Raw genomic sequence first — 27326 nt, 5'->3', positions numbered from 1 at the left:
CACATTTGAGACAGCTCAAAGTCTTATCCACAGTCATGCTGCCTTTCAGAGTGGATATGCCAGATTTATTAGGTCCTGATGTCAGTAGTTACTAGATGATGTTGCTTTGAAGAGTAAGGAATAAAGCCTATAAATTCTTATTCTTGACACTTGATTATACTCTTAAATAATTGTAGAAGGGACTGGCATAATTTGTATCCTAGCCTTCGTTAGTGGCTGGTCCAGCTAGTTAAGTACCTGCTACTGGTTACTACTTCAGCTTAAGTGCTAGATGTTTCTGCTGTGGACCTAAAGTTCTTGATCTCACACCCTACTGATGACCCTAGTGAAGATCAATAGTGATTCCAGATAACATTTAATTTTTTTTGTCCAATATCAGTTAAAGTATTGGACAAATTATTACATTTTAGTGTAAATGCTTCGCTTACAGAGTTGTGTAGTGTAGACCAGGCCTCAAATCAGAACAAAATTCAAGCACTTTGGTCAACTTAATGATGTAGTAGGCAGGCCGTAAATTAATGTTAATATACAGCAAGTGCAGTAATTGAGTCGATTTCACATGTCCACACTATGCTGCTTGTGTGTTGATGGGGCACATCCTCTCCAGGACCGCTTCTGTTAATTTTAACTGTCAATGTGGGGCACTGTGGGATGGTTCCTTAAAGGCAGCAACAGTTGATGTAAGCAGTGTAGTGATTCTGCTGCACTGCATTGGCTTAAGTGCTACACCTCTTGCAGAAGTGGAGTTAAGGGTATTGTGGCCAAGTTACATTGTTCGGAGATGCGTTTTTGTGTAAATGCTTAGTAGTGTAGTTTAGGTCAGGTCTCAAAAATCAGGAAGTGCCAAAAGTAAGGTTACCCATTCCACTTCAATTCTACTCGTGTATATGGTTGGTAGAACTAAATGATCATCACCTTACTCAGTGTCCATTAAGTACCAATCTGATGGAGGGCTAAAAGAGTAAATGATCTTCTTTTGTGTTTGAGAGAAATCAGCACAACCTGGTTCTATTTCTATAATGTAATGTTTGGCAAAAACTATCAATTTACATATTCAAAGTTTCATGGGCTACCTTAAATTTCGTTTCCTAACTTTTGAGTGCTTATCTTGAACCTAGATCTTCTTTACTATAGTAATCTTAAGGGTTGCTTGTAACAACAGTAGGTAAAACATTTTCAGACAGCGACTTTCATTTGATATTGCTCCATTTTAAACTGCTAAGTCAAGTCTCTGGAAATGTGTATAATTCATTAAGGTGGTTTTTTGCACACCGTGACTCTATTTGCATGTTTCCTCATTAAATGCAACTTTGAATCCCCTTGCCTTTAGAGTTTTTTTTAAACATTCTATAAAATTACAAATCCTTTTAACTGTATTGAAAAATAACCTATGACCTATATATATTGTTTTTTGGCCTTGGAATAGATCAAATATGAGAATTAGTGTATCTATTTGGTAGTATCTAGACAAGATGTACTATCCATATTATAGTATATCAATGTCAGAATTTTGGTACAAACCCTTTTCCAAGGAGTTATAATGAAACTATAAAATCATAGAATACTAGGACTGGAAGGGACCTCGAGAGGTCATTGAGTCCAGTCCTCTGCCCTCATGGCAGGACCAAATATTGTCTAGACCATCCCTGGTAGACATTTATCTAACCTACGCTTAAATATCTCCAGAGATTCCACAACCTCCCTGGGCAATTTTATTCCAGTGTTTGACTACCCTGACAGGAACTTTTTCCTAATGTCCAACCTAAACCTCTCTTGCTGCAGTTTAAGCCCATTGCTTCTTGCTCTATACCCAGAGGCCAAGATGAACAAGTTTTCTCCCTCCTCCTTATGACATCCTTTTAGATATCTGAAAACTGCTGTCATGTCCCCTCCACAATCTTCTCTTTTCTAAACTAAACAAATCCAATTCCTTCAGTCTTCCCTCATAGGTCATGTTCTCTAGACCTTTAATCATTCTCATTGCTCTTCTCTGGACCATCTCCAATTTCTCCACATCTTTCTTGAAATGCGGTGCCCAGAACTGGACACAATACTCCAATTGAGGCCTAACCAGCGCAGAGTAGAGCGGAAGAATGACTTCTCGTGTCTTGCTCACAACACACCTGTTAATGCATCCCAGAATCATGTTTGCTTTCTTGGCAACAGCATCACACTGCTGACTAATATTCAACTTATGGTCCACTATAACATACTTCTCTGTGAAATTTGTACTCACACTAGGGTAGCTTATATACAGAATCCTTTAGATCCAGGAAATATATGGCAGAATTGTGCCAGTTCATATTATTCACATCTTCAGGGATAATTATTTCATTCCATGTCCTAATGTTACAAAGTGTGACATTTTTAGCTGCCATTTTTGAAGCACTGAGCTATGACTTGAAATGGAGCTTTGTGGAAATGAAGGTAAATTTGTGGAGTGATATCTTTATTTTAAATATTAGAAAAATACTGTAGTTTTAAAAACATACATACTAAATGCACCATATTACTTAGTGTTATATTTGTGACAAAGTAGAAGGCAGGAAATTCAAACATGATGTGCTCTCACTCATAAATTCATCCTGTTTTCTCCATCTGTTCTTACTGAACTTCCTTTTTGTCATTTTGTCACAACAGTTATTAAATTGTTTTTGTTGATACAATACTAAGGCATGTTTATTTTAAGTCCTATTTTTAAGGCAATTAGAACTTCGAGGGGAAAACCCTATACAATGGCATTTCTCATGCGTAGTAGCACAAAGGTGACCTATGTACATATATGCATCGTTTAAAAATATCCAGTCTGGGGAGGTTTATTAGCAATTTAACTTAGATAATATTTATTTTATTCTTTTAATGGCTTATTTTTAAAACTTCTCATAGTTTTACTCCTCATTGACAACAAATGTTTTCCACATCTAGGAGAAAATTGGTCCAGTGTGGCATTAATAACCTTATACTCTTACACCTCAGTGAAGTCTGATATTGTATACTAGAGCTACACACATTGAAATACAGTGTAAGCTGGTTAAAGTGGATCATCCTTTCTACCAGTGCCCACTAATACTCACGTTTAGAAACTATGCAATGGATGTGGCTTGTGTGTGTCACATACTATGCTCTCTTCCTTAGGCACATTTTGTGCCCTCTGTAGGATTTTCTATTTGCTAGGAGATGCGAAATATGAACGTACAATTCTATAAAAGTTCTGAAGTATGGACTAATGTATTTTGGTCGAGACTTTATACATAAAGTTAGGAAATTCAGTTACAATTCCCACAGCAACTGTAAATTGGTTATGCCATAAACTTGTCTCAGTATATAATGGTATAAATAATATCAATATGTAACTGGATCAAGTTGTGGTTATCATGGGAGCCATAATTTGGATTTTCCCGACTGTATATGAAAAATTCAACTATAACATTGCATAATGTATATTTATACAATTGTTTAGAATTCAGGTCTCTTAAAAATGAGACCCGCTCCACCCCCTTGTCTTATGAATGTGTACAAAATGTTATAATACAAACCTGAATAAAAATCTCTAGCATTTGCGGTTATGATGGAACAAGTGAGATTATTCAATTGTTAGCTATGTGTGATGTATACATTTTTTCAGAAACTAGTAGTCAGAGAGAGAGCTTGATTTCAGAAAGTTAACATTTTTACTTTATAAAAAGCAGCAACTACATACTACATTTTTTATGAGACATGATTGACAGTATTAGCTAGATAAATCTAGTTATCTCAAAAGTACTTCAAAGAAGATAAGTAACATGACTATCTAAATTATGGCATGGTATATTCTAATAAATGCAACTGAGTAGCGTGTTGGGTGTAAAATCTGAAGCAAAGCAATCACTTCTGAAAAAGGTTACAATTAAGGTGTAAGGATGTAACCGTGTGAATAGGTAATTGGTTACCTAAATGGTTACATGTGGCTCCCAGGGAGTAGGCTGCTCCCTCTATATCAGAGGAAGCAGTATGGGGCAGCAGCCAGCTCCCCGGGAGCGAGGTGACAGGCAGGAACTGGCATGCATAGGGAGCTGGTTTAAAAGCCAGATCCTGGTGCACACCAGCTCCTGGGGAACTGACTGTTGCTTCTGATACAGAGGCAGCAGCCAGTGTGCTCTGTGAGCCAACTTAAAAGCTGGCTTCTGGGAAGCTGGCTGTTGCCTTGTGCTGCGGGTGTGTGTAACCGTTTCAGCAGTTACATGATTAGCCAATTACCTGCATTTTAACATCCGTAATTACACATTTTACAGTGTATTTGGGAGATATTGTAATGCAAGCACAACCATACATTTTGATGAGCTACATGTTAGCAATGGGGGAAGTGATTGGTGTGTAAAGATTGTGAAGTACCCTGTAACCCCTTGGAATGAGGTGCTAGATAATTGAGATGATTGATTTATTTATAATGTGAAATTTTCCAAACTGAATGCTTTGAAGGTCTGTGACTATGGTTTCTTTTAACCTGGCTAACAATTGAGTAAACTCAGAAAGGAAACCATTTATTCCCTTTGTCAGAATATAGATTGCATAATTTTGTCTCTATTTTGTACTTTTATCAATTAGGTGATACAGTCCTACTCTGATAAATTTAACTGTCCATGATTTCTACTTTGGTTTGTAACTAACATGCTAAATACAGTCATGTTTGCAATAAGGATGTTAAAATGAAGTTAACTGGCTAGTCGATGGAATTTCCATCAACTAGTCAATAGGCACCTCAGCATTCCTCCTTTGAAATGTACAAGAGTCCTTGCTTGGACTCCTGTACATTTCAAAGGAGGAATGCGGAGCTCTGCATACAGCCCGGGGCCAGCGGGAAGTCCTGCCCATGGATGCCTGCTTTGAAATGCATGAGAGTCCCCAGTGGGGGTTCTTATGCATTTAAGAGCCATGGAGCCCAGGGTTAGCAAGGGACTCCCCAGCTGACCCTGGGCTCAGCACGGCACTTCTCCGGAACCCACCCGGGATCAGCGGGGGGGGGGGGTCCCCCGCTGATCCCGGGCTCTGTGCGGCATTTCCCCAGAACCACAGGCTCCATGGCAGTTGCCCATTTGAAACACACTGTGGCACTGCCTCTTGGAATTACTCCTTCCCTCCCTCCCTCCCTCCCTCCACTTTGCTGCCTCTATCTCATAGAGGCAGTGGGGGAGGAGGGAGGATTGACTAGTCAAGAGACTATCCAATAGCTTATCAGATAGTCAGATAGTCTTTAACATCCCTAGTTTGCAATAATCAATTTTGTTCACCCCCCATATATTTAACTGAAACAAATTAATAGAATGCCGTTGTTTATTTTAAATATGGTCATGTGAAATTTCCATCATTGTCTAACTTGCTCTTAATAAATCATAGACCATAGAGCTGGAAGAGACCTGAGAAGGTCGAGTCCAGCCCCCTGCTCTAGGCAGGACCAATCCCAACTAAATCAACCCAGCCAGGGCTTTGTCAAGCTGAGACTTAAACACCTCTAGGGATGGAGACTGCACTACTTCCCTAGGTAACCCATTCCCGTGCTTCACCACACTCCTAGTGAAATAGTTTTTCCTAATATCCAACCTGGACCTCTCCCACCACAACTTGAGACCATTGCTCCTTGTTCTGCCATCTGTCACTACTGAGAACAGCTTTTCTCCATCCTCTTTGGAAGCTCCCTTCAGGAAGTTGAAGGCTGCTATCAAATCCCCCCTCACTCTTCGCTTCTGCAGACTGAACAGACCCAACTCCCTCAGCCTCTCCCCATAAGTCATATGCTCCAGCCCCCTAATCATTTTGTTTGCCCTCTGCTGGACCCTCTCCAATGCGTCCACATCCTTTTTGTAGTGGGGAGCCCAGAACTGGACACACGACTCCAGATGTGGCCTCACCAGAGCCAAATAAAGGGGAATAATGACATCTCTGGATCTGCTAGCAATGCTCCTCTTAATGCAACCTAATATGCCATTAGCCTTCTTGGCTACAAGGGCACACTGTTGACTCATACCCAGCTTCTCATCCACTGTAACCCCCAGGTCCTTTTCTGCAGAACTACTACTTAAGTGGTTGGTTCCCAGCTTGTTGGTCCTCTTCATAGAAGCTAATCAGATTGGTGAGGCACGACTTGCCCTTTGTGAATCCATGCTGACTATTCCTAATCACTTCCCTCTCTTCCAAGTGCCTCAAAATGGATTCCTTAAGGATCCCTTCCATGATTTTTTCCAGGAACTGAGGTAAGACTGACCGGCCTATAGTTCCCTGGATTGTCCTTCTTCTCTTTTTTGAAGATGGGCACTACATTTACCTTTTTCCAATCATCCGGGATTTCTCCAAACCTCCTTGACTTTTCAAAGATAATGGCCAAAGGCTCCTCAATGACATTTGCCAACTCCCTCAGTATCCTCGGATGCATTAAGTCCAGACCCATGGATTTGTGTATGTTGAGCTTTTCTAAATAGTTCCTAACCTGTTCTTTATCCACCAAGGGCTGTCCATCTTCATCCCCTCTTGTGTCACTTAGCGCATTAGTCCGGGAGCTCACCTTGTCCACGAATACAGAGGCAAAGAAAGCATTGAGTACTTCAGCTTTCCCTACATCATCTGTCACTAGGTCACCTCCTTCATCCAGAAGGGGCTGTACACCCTCGCTGATCACCTTCTTCTTGTTAACATGCCTGTAGAAACCTTTCTTGTTATCCTTCACATCAATTCCATTTACACTTTTGCCCTCCTGATAACCCCCCCCCTCTCCCTCCCCCCCGGCATTCTCGAGCTATACATATAAACCCCTCCCTGGTCATTTGTCCAAGTTTCCACTTTTTGTAAGCTGCTTTTTTGTGCTTAAGTTCACCAAGAATTTCCCTTGTAAGCCAATCCGGTCTCCTATCATGTTTGCCTATCTTGCTACGTGTCAGGATAGTTTCTTTCTGTGCCTTCAATAAGGCTTCTTTAAAATACTGCCAGTTGTCCTGGACTCCTTTCCCCTTCATGTTAGCATCCCAGGGGATTCTGCCTATCAGGTCTCTTAGGGTATGTCTACACTACCCTCCTAGTTCGAACTAGGGGGGGTAATGTAGTCATACGGAGTTGCAAATGAAGCCCGGGATTTGAATTTCCCGGGCTTCATTTGCATAAAGCCGGCCGGCGCCATTTTTAAATGCCGGCTAGGTCAGACCCCATGCTGCGCGGCTACACGCGGCACGGACTAGCTAGTTCGGATTAGGCTCCCTATCCGAACTAGCTGTACGCCTCGTGGAAATTCAAATCCCGGGTTTCATTTGCAACTCCGTATGACTACATTACCCCCCCTAGTTCGAACTAGGAGGGTAGTGTAGACATACCCTTAGGGAGTCAATCTGCTTTTTTGAAGTCCAAGGTGTGTATTTTACTACTCCTCCCCCCCCCCCCCCCCTTTGGTCAGGATCCTGAAATCTACCATCTCATGATCACTGCTTCCCAGGTTGTCACCGACCTCTCCTTCCCCTATTAGTTCCTCCCTGTTTGTGAGCAGAAGGTCACGCTGCGCACGGCCCCTGGTCGGATCCTTCAGCACTTGTGCTAAGAAGTTATCCCCAACATTCTCCAAAACTTCCTGGATTGCCTGTGTACTGCTGTATTGGTTTCCCAACAGATGTCAGGGTGATTAAAGTCTCCCACGAGAACCAGGGCCTGCGATCAGGAAGCTTCTCTCAGTTGTCCAAAGAAAGCCTTGTCTACCTCATCCATCTGATTCGGGGGCCTGTAGCAGACACCAACCACAGAATCACTGCTGTTGTTTGCTCCTTTAAACTTAACCCATAGACTCTCAACAGGTTTTTTTCCCTCTTTATACTGGAGTTCAGAGCAGTCATAGTTCTCTCTTACATAGTGCAACTCCTCCTCCTTTTCTCCCCTGCTGTTCTTCCTGAACAGTCCTATACCCTTCCATGACAGTGCTCCAGTCATGCAAATCATGCCACCAAGTCTCTTTTTTTCCCAGTTAAATCATATGTCTTGGACTGGACCAGGGCCTCCAGTTCTTCCTGTTTGTTGCACAGGCTTCTCGCATTAATGTACAAACACCTCAGAGAACCAGTTGATCGCCCTATCTTCTCCATTCGAATCAGGGGTCCTCCTTTCTTGCTCGTTCCTCTCTGCATTTCTTCCCGGAATCTGACTTTCCCACTCCCACTCAGGGTTTTAGTCACCGTCCCCCGAGGAACCTACGTTAATGCCCTCCTCACTAGGTTTGCAAGCCTGCGTGCGAAGGTGCCCCTTCCTCTCTTGGTTAGGTGGATCCCATCTCTTCCTAACAATCCTTGTGCCCGGAACAAATTCCCATGGTCAAAGAAACCAAAGCCCTCTCTGCGACACCACCTGCGCAGCCATGCATTTACGTCCTCAATTCGACAATCCCTGCCCAGGCCTTTCCCTTCAATAGAGAGGATGGACGGGAACACCATTTGTGCTCCGAGTTCTTGGATCCTTCTTCCCAGCACTACATAATCCGCAGTAACCCGCTCAAGGTCATTCTTGGCTGTATCGTTAGTTCCCACGTGGAGAAGCTGGTAGGGGTAGCGATCCTGAAGGTTTGGTCAATTTGGTAAGCCTCTCAGTCACATCCTGAATGCGAGCTCCCGGTAAGCAGCACACCTCTCGAGATTCCAGGTCTGGACAGCAGATGGATGGCTCACTCCCTTTTAGGAGGGAATCCCTGACCACCACCACCCGTTGTTTTCTTTTGGGGGTGGTGGCCGTGGAACCCCCATCCCTAGGACTACACATCCCATGCTTTCCAGTAGATGGTGTTCCTTTCTGATTTCTTCCTTGTGAGGTCCCTTCCAAAGCATTCAGCACTGCAGCGCCTGTGGAGAGAGCCTGAAAGCGATTACTTACCTCTATAGCATTGGGGGATTCCCATGCTGTCCTTTTTCCCCTTCTAGAAGTTACATACTACCAGTTCTCTTCCTGGTCCCGTACTGCCCTCTCTGGCTCTTCCGCCTGCTGTGCTTGAAGGATCAAACGCTGCCTTCTATTGAGGAAGTCTTCATCGTCTCTGAGCGTAGAGTCAACACTTGGGCCTCCAGTCCTCTAATTTTTTCTTCCAAAATGGTGACCAGCTTGCACTTAATGCAGATGAAATCTGTTTTCTTCTGGGACGAAGACAAACATGGCACACTCCGTGCAGGTAGCAGACCTATCACCATCCATCACTGTTGTCCTGTTCGCAAGCCCCTTGGTCACTTGGCCACTGCCTTATAAAGACCTGGAGTGCCTGAAAGTCCCTCCCTCTACCAAGGCTCAGCCGATCAGCAGAGGCTTCTAGAATTCAAACTTTAATTAGAAGACAACGGTTTCCACCTGCCAATCACAGCACACTCCATGAAGGGATGGGGAGAGCAAAGGGGAAGTGTGTGTGTGGGGGGGGAGGGGGGGAAGCCTCACTCACAAACACAGGGGAGAAAACAAACACAAACAAAACAAAAAAACCCACACATCAACCCTCTCTCTCTCTCTCACGCGCTCAGCACAAAGCAAGAAAGCCCCAAACACAACACACACTTCCCTTAAGGGTCCTGTATCTGCTTCTCCTTTACGTGGCGAACTCCCTCTCTAAACTCCCTGTTAGCACTCACCTGTTCTGGGATGATTTGTATAGAACTGGGAGGTGTAAGCAAATCATGCAAGAAGTATGGGAATAAGCAGGAAGAACTCATAATGCTAGGAAATAAACACAGCTACGATATCAGAGAGACTTGGTGGGATAATGTGTATGGCAGGAATATTGGCACAGAAGAGTACAGCTTACTCAGGAAGGACAGGCAGGGAAAAAGAGGAAATGTTGCTTTATGGTGTAAAAAGGTACACACTTGGACTGAGGTTCAGATGGAAATACGACACCAGACTCGTAGAGTCTGTAGGTAAGGATAAAAGGGGTGTAAAACAAGGGTATAATGTCATGTAGGGCCTACTGTAGGTCACCAAACAGAAAGAAGAGGTGGATTAGTCTTTGTGTTAGCTTAAAAAAAAATCAGCCAAAGCACAGAACTTAGTGGTGATGGGGGACTTCATCCAGAAATCTGTTAGGAAATTAATCTGTGCCCTGCTGTGTTATCCAGTAACACAGGGTTCTTGGAGTGTACTGGAGACAGTTTTTTTTATTTCAGAAGATGTAGAAAGCTACTGCAGAGGGAGGGAGACTATTCTAGATTTGTCTTTCAACAAATAGGGAGGAACTGGTTGAAAATTTGAAAGTAGGGTGAAAGTGATCATTAAGTAAGAGTTCATGATTCTAAGGTAGTGTTTCCCAACCTATGGTCCACGGACCGCTGGTGGTCCACAATGGTACTATACGGGATGCACGGCAAGTTTAAAATAGAAATTAAAATAAATGTACAGAGCCTCTTGCAGCCAGCACAGCCTTCAGCCTGCATTGCTTCCTGTGGCTCAGGAAGCAGTGTGGGCTGAGGGATGTACAGGCTGCAGGCACAGCTATATTGTTTAGGGGCGGTCCATAACATTGTAATAGATTGAAAGGGGATCTGTATGCTAGAAGAGGTTGGGAGCAACAGTAGGAGGAAAAATAGCAAAATAAAGACAATGGATTTTAAACTCAGGGAATTGGCAGGTAAGATCTAGGGAAGCAAGTCTAAGGGTGAAGATCAATTAAAGTCAGTTGGCAGTTTTTCAAAGAGAGTAAGGGCACAAGAACAAACTATTCCACTGCATAGGAAAGATAGAAATATGTCGAGACTACCATAGCTTAACCAGAAGATCTTGAATGATCTAAAAATCAGATGTGCTGTAGAAAATGGAAACTGGGTCAAATTTCAAATGATGAATATATACAACACAAGTACATAGGGGCAAAATTAGGCTGAGGCAAAAAACAAGCTCAAGCCAGTCAGGTGTAAAAGGTAACAACATTATGCAAATATATTAGAAGCAACGGGAAGACAAAGGACGAACTATGCCTGTTACTCAGTGAAGAAGGAGTAACAGAAAATATGGAGATGGCAGAAGTGGTTAATGACTACTTTGTTTTGGCTTTCATTGTTCGGCATGCAGTCTCCACTAAAATTAATATCGTGAATTCCTGTGAAAACGGGGTAGGCCCAGAAGCTAAAATGGGGAGAAAAAACAAGTTTGACAAATTAGATGTTTTCACATCTCTTATTAAATGTGTCCTAGAATACTCAAGGACTGGGTGAGGACATGTGTGAGCGAGAGATTCCAAAAGACTGGAAAAGGGCAAACATAGTGCCCATCTATAAGGAAAACACAGGAAATTTGACCAGTCAGCTTGACTTCTGTTTCAGGAAAGATAATACAGCAAATGATTAAGGTATCCATTTGCAAACTTCTAGAAGATAAAGTGATAAGTAAATAGAATGTCAATAACAAATCAGATCAAATCAACCTGATAGCTTTCTTTGATGGGATAACACATCTTGTGGGTAAGGAGGAAAGCTGTAGATGCAGTATATCTAGACTTTAGTAAATATTTTGGTACAGTCTCACGTGACCTTTTCAGTAACAAACACACTAGGGAAATGCAGCCTAGATGGAGCTATTGTAAGGTGGGTGTTTAACTAGTTGGGTAGCCATTCCTAAAGAGTAGTTATAAATGGTTCAGTCATGAAGGAAGGGTGTAACGAATGGGGTTTTTCAGATGAGTTTTTGAGCCGATTCTGTTCAATATTTTTAAGGATTTATATGGCATAGAGAGTACGCTTATAAAGTTCACAAACAATGCCAAGCTGGGACGTGCTTTGTAGGATACGATTATCATTCAAAATGATCTGAACAAACTGGAGAAATGGCCTGATATAAATGGGATAAAAGTCAATATGGACATGCAAAGTACTCCACTTAAAAGAACACATACAAAATAGGAAATGACTGCCTAGGAAGTAGTAATGAGGAAAGGGATCTAGGGCTTAGTCAAACTACAAGCTAAATATGAGTCAACATTGTGATACTGTTGCAAAAAAGAAGCAAACATCATTCTGGGAGGCATTAACAGGAGTGCTGGAAGCAATACAAGAGAAGTAATTCTTCTGCTCTGCTGATTAGCCTCAACTGGGCGGTGTCTACACTGGCAAGGTATTCCAGAAAATCAGCTGCTTTTCCGGAAAAACTTGCCAGCTGTCTACACTGGCTGCTTGAATTTCCGGAAGAGCACTGACGATCTAATGTAAAATCATCAGTGCTTTTCCGGAAAAACTATGCTGCTCCCGTTCAGGCAAAAGTCTTTTTCCGGAAAACTGTTTCGGAAAAGGGCCAGTGTAGACAGCACAGTACTGTTTTCCGCAAAAAAGCCCCGATCGCGAAAATGACGATCGGGGCTTTTTTGCAGAAAAGCGCATCTAGATTGGCCACGGACGCTTTTCTGGAAAAAGTGCTTTTGCGGGAAGCGTCCTGCCAATCTAGACACGCTTTTCCGGAAATGCTTTTAATGGAAAACTTTTCCGTTAAAAGCATTTCCGGAAAACCATGCCAGTGTAGACGTAGCCCTAGAGTATTGTGTATTCTGGATACCATGTTTCAGGAAAGAGGTGGAGAAATTTGAAAAGGTCCAGAGAAGAGCAACACAAATGATTAAGGGTCTACAAAACATTGTTTGAGGGAAGATTGAAAAAATTGGGTTTGTTTAGTCTGGAAAAATAACACTGAGAAGGAACATAGCAGTTTTCAGGTACCTAAAAGGGTGTTACAAGGAGGGGTGTGTGTAGAAATAGTTCTCCTTGATTTCTGATGATATGACAAGAAGCAATGGGCTTTAAATTGCAGCAAGGGAGGTTTAGGTTGGACATTAGGAAAAACTTCCTAACTGCCAGGGTGGGTAAGCACTGGAATACATTATTTATGGAGATTGTGGAATCTCCTTCATTGGAGATTTTTAAGAGGTTGGACAAACAGCTGTCAGGGATGGTCTAGTTCAGTGGTCCCCAACGTTGCGTGGCTGCCGCGCGCCCGGGGGTGGGGCCACACAGGAGCCGTGTGCCCGGGGGTGGGACAACACAGGAGTCACGCGCCCGGGGGCGGGGCCGGCAACGCACCCCGGGCCGGCGCCGCGCGCCCGGGGCCGCCCACGAGCCACGCGCCCCAGGCCGGCACCGCACATGTGCCCTGGGGCCGGGACTGGGGCCGCCCACGCGCCCCGGGCCGGCCTTGCGCATGTGCCGCATGCCCAGGGGAGGGGCCGCCCATGCGTCCCGGGCCTGGAGCCAGCACCATGCATGTGCCGCGCGCCGGGGGCGGGGCCAACCCAGAAATCCCCCGGTGGGCGCCATGGCGCCTGCGGGCACCGCGTTGGGGACCACGGGTCTAGTTGGTGCTCAGTCCTGTCATGAGTGTAGGGAACTGGACTTGATGACCTTCAGGTCCTTTCCTATTGTACTATAACTTGCAATTGCTGTGGGTCAGAGGGAAGGGACCAGGAAGTACTGGGTCTTGATTTTTGACAGGAACTTAAAAATTCCCATAGAGGAATAATGGGAAAGGACTTATTGTATGGAAATTGTTTTGTAGTAGCTTGTAATTTGTGTTTTAGGAGCAAAGATTTGTAGAACATCTTACTTTAAATCTATAAGCTGGTCAGGGAGAAGTTTCAAACCCTGAATATTTTATGTTTAAAGGTGATAGAACTAGAGTGATTAAAATGTGAACTCTAGTGAATCTAGTAGACAGTATTTAAAGATTCATGTAAAGTACTCAGCTCTCGAGGAATTGAGCAGAAAAGTTTGAAAAATATGCAAGTTGAAAATGAAAAACATCGGGACTTTTTTGTCCCAACAGCTGCAAAAATTGTCCTGTGATGGCACAATGCATGATTGATAATGAGGTATCATAGGCATTTTGGCTTTTTATGTGTGTCCAAGAGAGCAGAGGCTTTAAAAGCTAGCTGACTAAATTGGCATAATTGAATCTACAACTAGTTGTTAGCATCATTCAGTCTTCGTTAATGATTGGTAGCATTATTTTCTATATAGGAAAATGGCATCAAATTACATGAAGGGATTCCCGTCACAATATGTAAACAGATAAGGTGGGTGTTGTAATATTTCTCCACCCCACTGTATCTTAAAAGTTGGCATTGGCAACTTATTAAATAGAGAAATCATTTGGCTAGAAATATGAAAAAGCTTATCTACTGTTGCTTCAGCTGTCTTCAGATTTGAAAATGTGTACATAAAGAAGAAAATATGCGTACAGTTTTCTGTGTCTGTTCATTTTTTCTACAAATTTGGAAAATTTCACTTGTTTGGGGACAGGAAGTGTCTTCACTTTGGTCAGTACCCTGGAGAGGTGCACCTAGTCCCAAATAGGCAGGTTAAGTAATGCAAATAATCATCTGCAGAGATCTAAACTTTCAGCAGTTGAGAAGCTGAAACATCTGTGGATGAAGTTTTCTTATTTTTTGTAAAGTGTGGCTAGTATCAGAAATTGAGAGTTGTAGATTTGAATTAAAAAAAAAATAAACCCTGACTTTATTTGCAGCTTGACTTGTAAGGTAGCGGGAGTGTTAAGATTTGTGCAGTTGCCCTGACATACAATCTTCCCTGAAAGAAAAGATTCCTACATTGATTGGTGCATGTATACCAATACTTGTGTGTGGGGGGGAGGGGGAGTGTTATGAAATCGGAGGATGGGCAACCTTGGTAGGCTAACACCAGAACTAACTTTAAACCAGAACTTAAATCCTTTGAAGCTTAATTTTTAACTTTACTTCACATTTTCATTGATTAGATGCACATCTGTTCTTTCTGGCTTTGGTTGAAATTCTACAGGGAGCTCTACAGGGAGCACAACAGGGGCTTTCACTGATTTGGCAGGAAAAAAAAGCAAGATGCTGGGAATCTCCTGTGGAAATTATTTACGAAGTGTTCATTCTTAGAATGAATTTCCTGCTGCATTTCCACCCGCATTCAATTTAACTGCTGGTATGATGGAAATAGGCAAAAGTATTTGGGAGTAGTAGAATAATTACATTTGCTTCTTACCAAGATGCACTCATTCTAGGAATGAGACTTCAGCAGTGGCTGGGCATTAGTGGAGGAGAGTGTTTTAAACAAATGATCACCAGGTAGGCAACAGTTGGAGCTAAAGAAGCTCTTTGTGTAACTTTGATATAGCTGGGCAAAGTCGGGCACTTTCTCTGGAACAAGTTTATATTGTCTGCTGCTCTTGGTGTCCCTTCACTGAGATGTAAAATCCCAATTAATCAGTTAGGTTAACCTAATGTTTAACTGGCTAATGGTTAACTGATTAAGCAGATTCTCAGGCAGAGGACCACTCCACCCCTGCGGGAGCAGGCCCCAACTTGTGGGGCTGCCAGCCACAGCAGACTGCAGAGGGAAGGCTGCTTCTGGACACTGGTTAACAATTAACCAGTAAGATTCACCCAGTAAACCCGCTAACTGGTTACCTGTTCACATCCCTAACATTCTGCCTGATGGTCATATATCGGAAGATTACGTGATATTTACCCTCCCTGTGAAGGCCAGGGTGAAGAGCAATAGGTAATTACTGAGACTGAGTAACTTAGTCCAGATTCAAATGACCCTTTATTTAAAGTTATTTTCCACTGTCCACAACACTCTAGCTGACTGCATCTAATTTTTTCAAGGAGTCATAGATTGCAAGGCTAGAAAGGACCAGGGTAGTCAAATATTTTTTGTCACGGTCCAAATTTCTTGGTCAAGGTATAATTCAAGACACCAGAGAAGAAAATATGCCCCCTCCCTGAGAAATAAGTAAATAAAGACTTTAGGATCTATTCAAAAGTGGCAGCCTGGACTTGATTGGCAGTCTGCCTATTGACTACTTCTGATAGCTTGTATAACATAAGCAATAACTTCCCCAAAAGCATTCCTAGATCAGGTCTTTTAGACAAACATCCAGTCTTGATTTAAAAATTGTCAGTGTTGGAGAATCCATCACAATCGGTGGTAAATTGTTCCAATGGTTAACTTTGGAGGGCTATTGCTGAGTGTGAGGAAGCAGCATGGTATTTCTTCATTGCCCCCCAGAGTAAAAATGACTAGGATACATATCAGCTTTATGCTTCAGTTGTGGGAGCAGAAGAATCACTACATACAAGCAGTGTTCCCTCTAATTTTTATCATCCAAGTGCAGAATAAATTTTATGTACACTGAGGCATATGAGGATGTGTACCATCCGGTAGAAACACAAGTTGCCAGTTGTGGGTGCTCTGTTAATCAGGTGGATGGCACTTTAGAATCTCTTCTGGGTGGCTGCTCAAGGGCTCAGCTTAAGAGAACACTACATATAAGTTCATTCTTAGGCTGCAAGTGTGTCTGTTAAAGTGGCTATTAAAATGCAACAAGTTGGGTAGAAAAAGTAGGGATTCTCGTAATCCTACTACAGGCAGTCCCCGGGTTACGTACAAGATAGGGACTGTAGGTTTGTTCTTAAGTTGAATCTGTATGTAAGTCGGAACTGGCGTCCAGATTCAGACACTGCTGAAACTGACCGCCAGTTCTGACTTACATACAGAATCAACTTAAGAACCCCAGGCGTCCCCAAGTCAGCTGCTGCTGAAACTGATCAGCAGCTGATTCCAGGAAGCCCGGGGCAGAGCAACTCTGCCTGGGGCTTCCTGTAGTCAGCGCTGGTCAGTTTCAGCAGAAGCTGACTTGGGGACGCCTGGGGCAGAGCAGCTGGGGTGCTACTGGACCAACCCAGCAGCACCCCATCTGCTCTGCCCCAGACGTCCTGATTCAGCCGCTGCTGAAACTGACCAGCAGCGGCTGAATCAGGACCTGGGGCAGAGCAGCTGGGGTGCTGCCGGGTTGGTCCAGTAGTGCCCACGGGCGCTGCAGGACCAATCGGCAGCGCCCCAGCTGCTCTGCCCCAGAGTCCAAAACAAAAGCCTGGTCTGCTGGGGGGGGGGGGGGGGGGGAGCACACTAGCTGCGCCCCCCCCCCCCCCCAGCAGACCAGGGACACGGGGAGCAGAGCCGCAGCGGCAGCGGGGTGCCGCGCCTCTGAGGCTTTGCTCTGGCAAAGCCTCAGAGGCGCGGGACCCCCCCGCGTCTGCGGCTTCAGTCTGGGTGCCTGTGGTCTGCTGGGGATCGTCCCCAGCAGACCACAGGCACCGGGTCTCAAGGGGCAGCAGCAGCGGTTCCCGCGCTTCTGAGGCTTTGCTCTGGCAAAGCCTCAGAAGCGCGGGAACCCGCCCGGTGCCCCTGGTCTGCTGGAGACGGTCTCCAGCAGACCAGGGGCACCGGAGCAGCTTACGAACGGGGCTTTCTCGCCCCGACTTCCGGGGCGAGAAAGCTCCGTTCGTAAGTGCGGATCCGACGTAAGTGCGGATCCGACGTAAGTGCGGATCCGACGTAAGTCGGGGACTGCCTGTACTGTGTTTAAATCTTTGGGTAAAGTTTCCAAAACCTCAACCAGACAGCTTCTGAAATAACACAACTACAGAAAGTAGTATGAAAGGCTGTCATTCACCACTGAGCTGTGCCCTCTATACTTCTTGTTGCTGATCCTAGGCTCATTGCTGGTCCTAGGATGAGTCTTGAACGTGGGTGATTTGTGGCTTATGCAGCCTCTGCCTCGTAAGGTAATCTTCACACCCTGACTGGCAATGGCAGAAAACAAGGCTGATGCTTGATTTTTACAGTGAGCTTATTGCTGAAAATAGGTCCGCTCTAACTATACACTGTCTATTATGTCTTTTTAAAACTCTGTACAACTAGTATTAAATAAACAGCATCTCAAAATATGACAATAGCTGCTGATCTAAACCCTCTTTACTTAAAAATAACTCAGCATTTTTCACCTATGTCTTGCCCAGAAAAAACATTATCTTCATTTATAAAATCCCTTGGTGTCTGGCCACTCATACCATAGGTTGTCATTCACCCCATGTGACTGCAGGACTCTGTCTTGTACTTGTCTTGTCCTGTACTTAAATTGCATACACAATATATTGACAAAAACATGCACAATTGGTATTTGATTGTATTTAAGCATCGAAAAACCAAGTACTAGCGACTCCTTTATACTTGGGTTTCTAGCTAGCAATAAACATGTAAACAGACTTCTGCATTCCTTTTAATGTTTCTGTAAAATATTATGACGCTAATGAAGTCTTATGAGGCAACCATTAGCCCTTTTCCTTTTTCTCCCCAGCTGAGGGAATAGTAGTGCATAGGTGTGCTACTTGTAGGCTTTCCTTGCTGCTGGAGGTGATGAAGCAGTAGGTGATGCCTGGGACCGGTGTGGGATGCAAAGGCAAATAAGTGCCACCCTGCATACCCAGTCTGCTACGCCCTCCCCCCGGCCCCACACACTACCGTAGCCTCCTCCTTCACCCTCTGTTGCTCTTCCTTCTGCCAGATACTCTCACCCCACCCTGCTCCCACACCTTCCCTCCTGACCAGACAGAGTGTACACCCCCAGGCTGCTCCTCCATTCTCCCTTACTGCAGCTGCACCCTCCCCCTGGCCAGACACCCTACTCCTAGCCTCCTCCTGCACCATCCAGACCTCACATCCATACTCCCTCCTGCACCAGTGTTTCCTCTAAACTGCTGCAGCACAGCTTCACAGATGATTAATCTGCCCCGCCCAGTCAGAGGCTCAGGGCTCCATGCAGGGAGCTTAGAGGGAACACTGTCCTGTACCCCACTCCTGCTCCTATCCTGCACCCCCATCCCTCTTGCTGGCAACCCTGTTCCACACACTGAACCCCTCATTTTTGTCCCAAGCCCAGAGCCTAGAGGGGTCCACAAAATCCACTAACCCTGGAATCTCTGAAGAGTTAATCTGGTCTATGGGAAGTCTTGACCCATAGTCCTCCCTGTCCCTCACCCCATGGGGCTGGATGGAGCACCAGAAGAGTGAAATGTCAGTTGGGGGCCATCAGTGAGGATTGGGGATTTTTGGAGAAGTGGTGTGTGTGTGTGGGGGGGGGGGGGGAGTTTTGGAGGGGGAAGGGGGATTGGCTTCTCACTTGTGTGGGTCCCAACTGATTTTTCTGAGAGTCAGTGGCCCCTGACCCAGAAAAGGTTCCCAACCCCTGCTATAAATAAAGCATTGAAACCTTTTGTGTTGGACATAATATTTTACTTTATTTAATATGAAGTTTGATAAACTAACATGAGAACATTAAAACCTTAATCTATTTAATAATTTAAATTAATATTTCCTTTCTAACTGGTTAAATTAAACCATTCTCCCTAGCTGCAGCACTAGCAAAATAGCTCAGGCATAATTATGTAATTAACAGCGGGTTTCCATTAGCAACTGGTGGTCCATGGAAAGGTTTTCATTGAGCTAGGTGGTCTGTGGGCCAAAATGATTGAGAACCACTGTTCTAGCTGCAAAGAGATGGGTTAATTTATATTACAGCAGTGCCCTGGGCCTTGTACAACATGTTGTACAAACACTAAAGTACATGCAGTCCTGGATTCAAATAGCTTAGTATATAAGATAAACAAGCTTGGTATGAAAAGCAATAAACCTGAAACATCAACATGAACCAGAGTTAATGCAATGTATCTACTATATATTTGAGAGAATTTGTCTGTTCAAGAACTCCTCCTGAATGGTAAGGACCACCAAATTTGGTATGCAACTTCCTCTTATCAAAACTTACATTGCTTTAAGGGTTTGCTTGTGCCAGGAAAATGGGATATGCCTGGAATAGCATTGCTTCTCATGAAACCAAAACTAAAAGACACAATCACCAGGCAGGTGGAAGGGGCTCTTTCCTCTCTGGGACAGTCCCCACCCTGAGCCTCCCATCTCCCTCCGATGTCCTTTAGGGAGGATGGGAGCTGCTGGAGGTCCCCCCCCACCTGATTTGTTCAAGGACATTGCTGGCTGTTCCCCCTTCATCAGGGAGCAAGTGGAAAGAGCAGAGTTTGCTGCATTCCCTGTTTCACTTGTTTTTTCAGAGTCTCTTTTAAGGATGTGAATGACTAGTCGACTATCCAATAAGCAAATGCTTATCGGATAGTCGACACGCTAGTTGACTAGTTGGTCTCCTCTTCTCCCCCTTCTATCAGAAAGAGGCAGCATGGGGAGGGGGAAGACATGAGGGTGTTTCAAAGTGGCAGCGCCCTGTGGAGCCCAGGGTCTGCCACTTTGAAATGCTGCATGCAGCGTTTCATAGCAGCACCACCACCACCATGTGGAGTCTGAGATCAGATGGGCTGCATGCGGCACGTGGCATTGAAACACCACAAGGAGCACTGGGCAGCAGGGGACTTCTTGAGTCCCCTCTGGCCCCATGCTCCCCACAGTGCTTTCACCTTTGAAGTGTAGTAAAAGCCCTGGGGCTGTTGCTGCACTTCAAAGATGGAGGTTCCCTTAACTAATCAAAATTTTACGTTCCTAGTCTTTTTAATACAAGGTTTAAATAGAAGACTTAAAATGTTCTTCAAGGCAATTTGCTTCTTCGTTGCTCTTGGATATGAATAGTATACATGATACACAGATTGTACCATGTCATACAGAACCTTGTAAATGGTAGCTTTGGATATTAATTTCTTAGAAAAAGCTCAAACATAGTTTTTCCATACACTTGTATTCACCTGGAGGAGGGTGATGACTGAGAAATTGAATTGTGTATAGGCAATCAGTATTGTCACTAATTCTGGCCATCACTAAAATATGTTAGATGTAATCTTTGCTAATGTCACTTGTTTTCTTTTCCTTGAAATGAAAAGTTGGAGACTCGCACATTAGAGCCAGAAGGGACCATTGTGGTGATCTAAACTGGGCTCTCTCGTGATAGCCTACTCAACTGAAATTTTTAATAGGTATAGCTATAATGGATCAGACCAATGTTTTTTTTAATTGTCAATTTTGGTATAAACTTTCAAAGATTCTAAAGTTATTTCTCCTTTTGCCATAATTTGCTTTTATTTTAAAAAAATTGAAAGTGCCAAAAAAGTTCTAAAGGTAATAGACACGAGTCCCCCTTTTTATCAGTTAAAAAAATTAGCAATAAGTAACTTCGTGACATGTACATAAATGAAGTCCTATCATGGATTTGTGACATCTTTTTCCCACTTGTTCCTGTGAGTCACAAAATAAGATCTAGCCAGCCTCTTTCAGAATTTGCCATATTCTTGTGCTCAGTCATATTGTCTGTTAAATGGGGATTTACATTTGCATATGTAGGTAGTATACTGTTTTGATGTAGTCTGTACTCATTTAGTGCCTGATCCACAGAAAGGAGCAGCTTTCTGCTGCCTGCTATTGTAGTTTATTAGTGTAGAACTCTTTGCTAATACATGGAAGATCATTCAGATCCAGGTGATTGAGGGAGTGTGTAGGAGATGCACATCATAATAGAATTGGTAGGGTATTTTAAAATTAAGTAGATTATGTAAATAATGTGTTTATTAGGATTGCAAATTAAGGCACTACGAAGTTAAATGTTGGTGAAGTCTTAATTGTTTCCTCATGCATGTGCATGCTATATAGTCTTTTATTACATGGTGACATGTCTTTTCAACAGGTCCTCAGCCTAATGTTTAGGATGAATGTTCAGGGAATGAGTCAGCTATTAAATAGTTATTCTCAATATTCAATAGGTAAGCCCCATATCTTTTCTTCACACCATCAAAACCTTACCACAAAAATGGAGTTGGCTCTACATTTTCAGACAGCCAGATACAGGAGGCCCTTGCTATACAACGGCCCGATTTATGACCTCCTGCACTTTCGATCTTTTTCCATAAGTGCGGAAGGGGCCAAAATCCCCCGACTTATGTCCTCGGCCTACATATGTGGTGGCGCCTGTCGTAAATGGGGGCTTGAGTTACGACACCCCTGACTTGCAATGCTATCCCCGGAGCCAATCATGTTGCAAGTTGGGGGCACCCTGTACAGGACTTGGAACTTCCTCGCTCCTAGCCCTGTTCTTTCCTCCTAACAAGATTGACCAGCTGTCATTGACTTCAGTTGCCATGATAAGTACTCATATTGTGAAAACTAGTCTGAAGTTGGGCATGCAGAAATGGACATGGTCTTGAAAATTTGTTTGTACAAGTAATAATGGCGTAGCTGGGAATAGAACCCTGTTCTCCTTAGTGGTATTCAGCTGCCTAACTATATGTCCATCCTTTCTCAATGAAACCCCCTCATTCTCTCTACATCTTTGAATTTCCACAGCAATTGCAGGTGGAATCTCATTTGCTACAGACAGCAATCTCATTTGCTACAAAACCCTGATTTTTTTTTTCAATGACCGTTATCCATCCTGTGCTCCTGACTGAGAAAAGTATATGATCATGTAAAGTAAAGGCTCTAACATACATATATGTGAAAGAGCTAAATTAAGATGGCATATCTTCATTCTGACACTTCCAGACTTCTGAGTGGTTGAATTTGCAAAGTTAAGATTCTTTTTAATAACTTTTTAAAATGTAAAATATGGCTACATTTTAAAAATATAGCATTAGTAAAATTACGGCTACCTTCGCGACTTGAGCTTCATGTGTGTGTGTGTGTGTGTGTGTGTGTGTGTGTGTGTGTGTGAGAGAGGCGAAGGTTTTCAGTTCTGTAGTCACATCTATTCTTTTGGACCCTTGGCTTATCAGTGTAGAAGCTGGGCAGAGCTCTGGGGGTGAGGCAGTTTTTTATATCTATTTTATTTTATTGGATTCAGTGTGTATTCTGTACTTAATAGTCTGCACACTATGCAAGACCCCATCCTGATGGAGGCAGGGGTTCTGTGGGAAAGCAATGGGATATTGGATGCTGTATTACAGTGTAGTATTTCTCAGCTGGTTGCCAAGGCACTCTGGTTTACCATTATGCCCATATAGGTGTACTGCTGAAACTTCTTAAACTGTATTTGAAAACCAAAAACTCCTTCTCTTGTATTTTAATTGGTGCCAAGCCAGATCAGTCTGTGCACTCTTGCTTTTGGAGACAAGGCCACTTTCAAACCCTTTAGCTTAGATCAAATTATGTATGCATCACCTTCTGTTAAATCCTGTGGGGTGGGGGAAGGGGACAAGAATGACTGTCTTCCTTACTGCACTGTCTTCCCAAGGGACACAACCACCGATCAGAACTGTCTCCCCTCCTGTGAGCAACAGGTTGGCTCCTCTGCCCCACCCCTCCTTCCTGTACCTGCAAGGTTGGGGGAAGAGCCCATGGAGCTACCCTCAAGCCTGGAAGGGAAGTTGGGACCCTGCTTCAGCCCCCCAGCATTGGGAGGGGGAAAGAACTGCAGAAGAAACAGAGGTATGAGCTGGGAGCAAGGATGCCGGGACAATTTATATCCACAGAGGTGTTAAGTATCACTGAACCAAATTGTAAGCCCTGTATATAATGGAAACTACTTCAAGCCAGTGGTGCTGCAGCACCTCTATGCCCTTAATTCCAGCACTTGTGAGGAGGGCATCGGGGAGGGGGGGGCAGAACTGGTGTGGGGAGTTGAGTGGGGGCAGAATTGGTATGAGATTGGGGTCTGGGTGTTGCTTTCTCCACTGAGCATACTCTTTTTCAGGATTCTTGTATTTAATCTCAATATTTAGTTTTCTGATGAAAATGTTAGTTCATGATCTGTGTTTTGCACCACAATTAAGTCACCCTGGTTGTCTGGTTTTAACACCAGTAGCTTCATTCTGAATTAGCTAATGAATATTCATTCGTTTGGCAACAGGATGGTATGTCAAAATAATTAAAGATGTGCGGTGGCAGAGTAAAGATTGGGAACCATTGTTGCATCTTGGGAGATAAAGATACCTTTGCATTTTGGACTTAAGGTCTTCACTGCGTCTCTTGTTTTTTTAACATGAGGAATTTCTTAGGTTGTTAAACATTGTGTACAACTGTGTGTTACAGTAGCAGAACGTTTGACTGTGTGCACATAGTCCAATAAAAGGCTTCTGAGGAATGAACTGAAGATCTTTCAGAGCTTTACTTTTTTTTTTATGTGCATGCTTACATGAATATATATAAATAGGCAAGGTTCTTTTGGAGTGTCTGTTTAGTGGAAGCTTCCACTCTATATGTATGCAGTTCTAATTCAATGTTGGCAGATTGTTAGAACAAACACAATAATACCTGTGCTTTTTTCAGTTCTTAAGGCTGTCAAATGTCTCTTTTGGCATTGATTTATGACCTAGATTAGAACTTGTGTCCTACCTAAATGTAAATTGTCCACCACTTTCCTTAGGGAAAAACTAGAGCCAATAAAATTAAAACAAACACTTTTCCAATACTTAATGACTATTTGTCTACTAGCTTAGGTTACTGTAGCAAATTAGTAGTTTTACTGTATTATCCATCCTTGATTTTGGTCTGAGTATATGGAGACAGTTGTTACAATCTTTGACTTAAACTCTCATAAAATGCATGTTGTCTATTGGAAAAGTTATTCTTTAGTGGCTAAACTTTACACGTGTTCAGTAGAATTCTAATAGCATTTTGTACATGGAGTTTATTATGTCTTAGGGTTTGGACCAATAACAGTATTTGGCAAAATGTCTATGAATATTTTGTTGGTTTCAAGGTTTTGTTTTTATTTTAAAATACCTGTCAATTTAATCATAATTATGTTCTGTGAATAAACAAAGTTTTAGTGAAAGTGAAGGGCAATTATTATAGGTTGAAACTCTCCTAATGTCTGGTCCACCAACATCCGTGGTCCAGCATGGATGTTGCAGGACCAGAGAGTCCCAGTGGAGGGCCAGTGGCAAGAATCTCTTTGGGGCCGGCAGGGTAGTGGGCTGCCCACAGCAAGCTGACTGTGGAGCTGTCCAGTGCATGTCAACAGGTGTGCCCAGCAGGGTTGGGAGATGTGTGAGGCTGCCCAGCATGTCCTGGAACCTCAGCGTGGTACATGTGGCTGCCCTGCAGTCCCAGAGCCAGGACAGGGATGGCTGCCCTGTGTGTTGGTATGACAGGGAGGCCAGCAGGAGGTGAGGAGCTGGCTGGGAGGTCAGCGGGCTGGTGTGGGAGAAGGGCAGAAATGTCCTCCTTTGGTCCATCCAGCAAAACCCCTCATCCAGGACCAGTCAGGTCCCAAGGGTGCTGGACCAGGGAGGTCCAGTCTGTAATGGAGCTCCTCATGGATTGTCTCGGGACCAATTCTTAACATTTAACATTTCAGAGGAGGACCAGAATATCATACAAGACCTGGACAGCCTTGTAAATTGGAGTTGGGATGGGATGAAATGGGATGAAATTTAATAGTGCAATGTTCTAGTCATGCACTAAAGGATTAATGGCAAAAATTCTTGTTGTAAGCTGTGGCTATATTAATTGGACCTGACAGGAGGAAGACCTGGGTGTATTGGTTGATCACTGGCAGATCAGTCATCTCGTGTGATGTGGCCACAAAAAAGGCTAAGAGTCCTAAGGGGAGAGGTAAGCAACTAATCGACTGGTAGACTAGTCACTCCACCCTGCCCCCTTGTTGCTGCCTTGGATAAGAAAAAGCTTATTCAATAGTCACACTGTAGTCGACTAGTCACTATCACAGAGGCAGCAAGGAAGGGGGGGTAAGGAGAGGGGAGTGCTGGGGGGAGCTGGCTTAAAAGCTGGTTCCCCCCCAGCTCATTGGGAGGGGGCAGGGGTGCAGCGGTGGTGGTTCAACTTTGAAATGTACAAGAGTTCTCAGTGGGGCTCTTGTACATTTCAAAGTGGAAACACCCACATGGAGCCTGGAGTCAGCAGGGGACTCCCTGCTGGCCCTGCCCCTCTCTCCCCCCTGGCATTTCAATCTTTGAAATGCACAAGAGTCCTCTTATACATTTCAAAGGCAGAATGCCACGCTAGTCCTTATTGATTAATCGAGTAGTGGATGGAATTCGCATTGACTGTTCAATTAGTTAATTGAAATTTAACATCCTTAGTCCTGGGATGCATCAGGAGATGTATTTTCCCACACAGATTAGGAAATGTTAATGTCATTATACAAGGCATTGGTGAGATCTCATCTGGAATACTGTGTGTAGTTTTGGTCTCCTAAGTTTTAGAAAGATTAATTCAAATAGGAACAGGTGCAAAGAAGGGCTATTAGGATGATCTGAGGAGTGGAAAAACTACCCTGTGATAGGAGACCTAAGGGGCTTGGCTTGTTTAGCTTAACCAAAAGAAGGCTGAGGGGAGATATGACTGCTATCTATAAATACATCCGAGAGCAATACATACTAGGGAGGGAGAGGAGTTATTTAAGCTAAATGCCAATATGGACACAAGAACAAGTGATTTAAACTGGCCACCAACAAGTTTAGACTTGAAATGAAATGAAGGTTTCTAACCATCAGAGGAGTTATGTCCTGGAACAGCCTTTGAAGGGGAGCAAGAGAGCCATAAAACAGATCTGGCTTCAGGACTGAATTTCATAAGTTTACAGAGGTGATGGTGTGATGAGACTATGTACAATGACACGTAGCTGATCTGCAGCTACTGGTAGCAAATATCCCCAACAGCTGGTGATGGGTCACTACATAGGGGAGGGCTCTGAGTTACTACAGAAAATGTTTGGGTATCTGGCTCTTGGGTCTTGCTGAAATGCTTAGGGTCCACCTCACCACCATGTGGGGAGGGGGAAGATAATTTTCCTACAGATAAGGTTAGCAAAGAGTGTGTGTGTGTGTGTGTGTGTGTGTGTGTGTGTGTGTGTGTGTGTGTGTGTGTGTGCCTTCCTCTGCCACATGGGTAAGGGTCACTTACAGGTTTAAACTAGAGTAAATGGTTTGTTTTCTGTGAATTGAAGACTTTAAATCATGATTTGAGGAGTTCAGTAACTCAAGCAGAAGATATGGATTACATTAGTGGTGGGTGGATAGGTTCTGTTGCCTCCAGAGTGTGGGTCGTCAGACTAGATCATGATGTTTCCTTATGGCCCTCATCTGAGTGAAGCAAGTTGGAGTTTTTCTTGCTCTGGCACAGACAATAGGGATGTTAGAATGTGTGTAATTAAGTACATAAGAACATGAGACTGGCCATACTGGGTTAGACCAAAGGTCCATCAGGACCAGCATCCTGTCTGCCAACAGTAGCCAACACCAGGTACCTCAGAGGAAGTGAACCAAACAGGTAATGATCAGGTGATCTCTCTCCTGCAATCCATCTCCACCCTCTGACAAACAAAGGCTACGGACACCATTCCTTACCCATCCTGTGTAATAGCCATTAATGCACTTAACGTCCATGAATTTCAGTGGTTACACACAGGTGGTAGTCCATTCCCCCGGGGCTGATGCTTATGGAGGGCTGGCTTTTAAGCTGTCTCCCTGTGCATACTGGCTCCTGCCTGCCACCCTGTGCTGCTGCTGCCCCTCTATCAATGTAGGGTGGCTCCTGGGAGCTTGCGCGCTAGTAGCTGGTATGCACCAGCTTAAA

General features: G+C 43.8%; 1 protein-coding gene across 9 annotated transcripts in view; it reads left to right on the top strand.

Annotated features, from left to right (window-relative positions):
* CHD7 (chromodomain helicase DNA binding protein 7) overlaps positions 1 to 27326 on the top strand; it is a 200920-nt gene that overhangs the window by 14904 nt on the left and 158690 nt on the right. The window lies entirely within an intron of this gene.

This window comes from Pelodiscus sinensis, chromosome 2 (genome assembly GCF_049634645.1).
Source record: "Pelodiscus sinensis isolate JC-2024 chromosome 2, ASM4963464v1, whole genome shotgun sequence".
In the NCBI taxonomy this organism is placed as follows: domain Eukaryota; kingdom Metazoa; phylum Chordata; order Testudines; family Trionychidae; genus Pelodiscus; species Pelodiscus sinensis.
The sequence above is the reverse complement of the archived record's forward strand: the minus strand, read 5'-3'. Positions and strand labels throughout refer to the sequence as shown.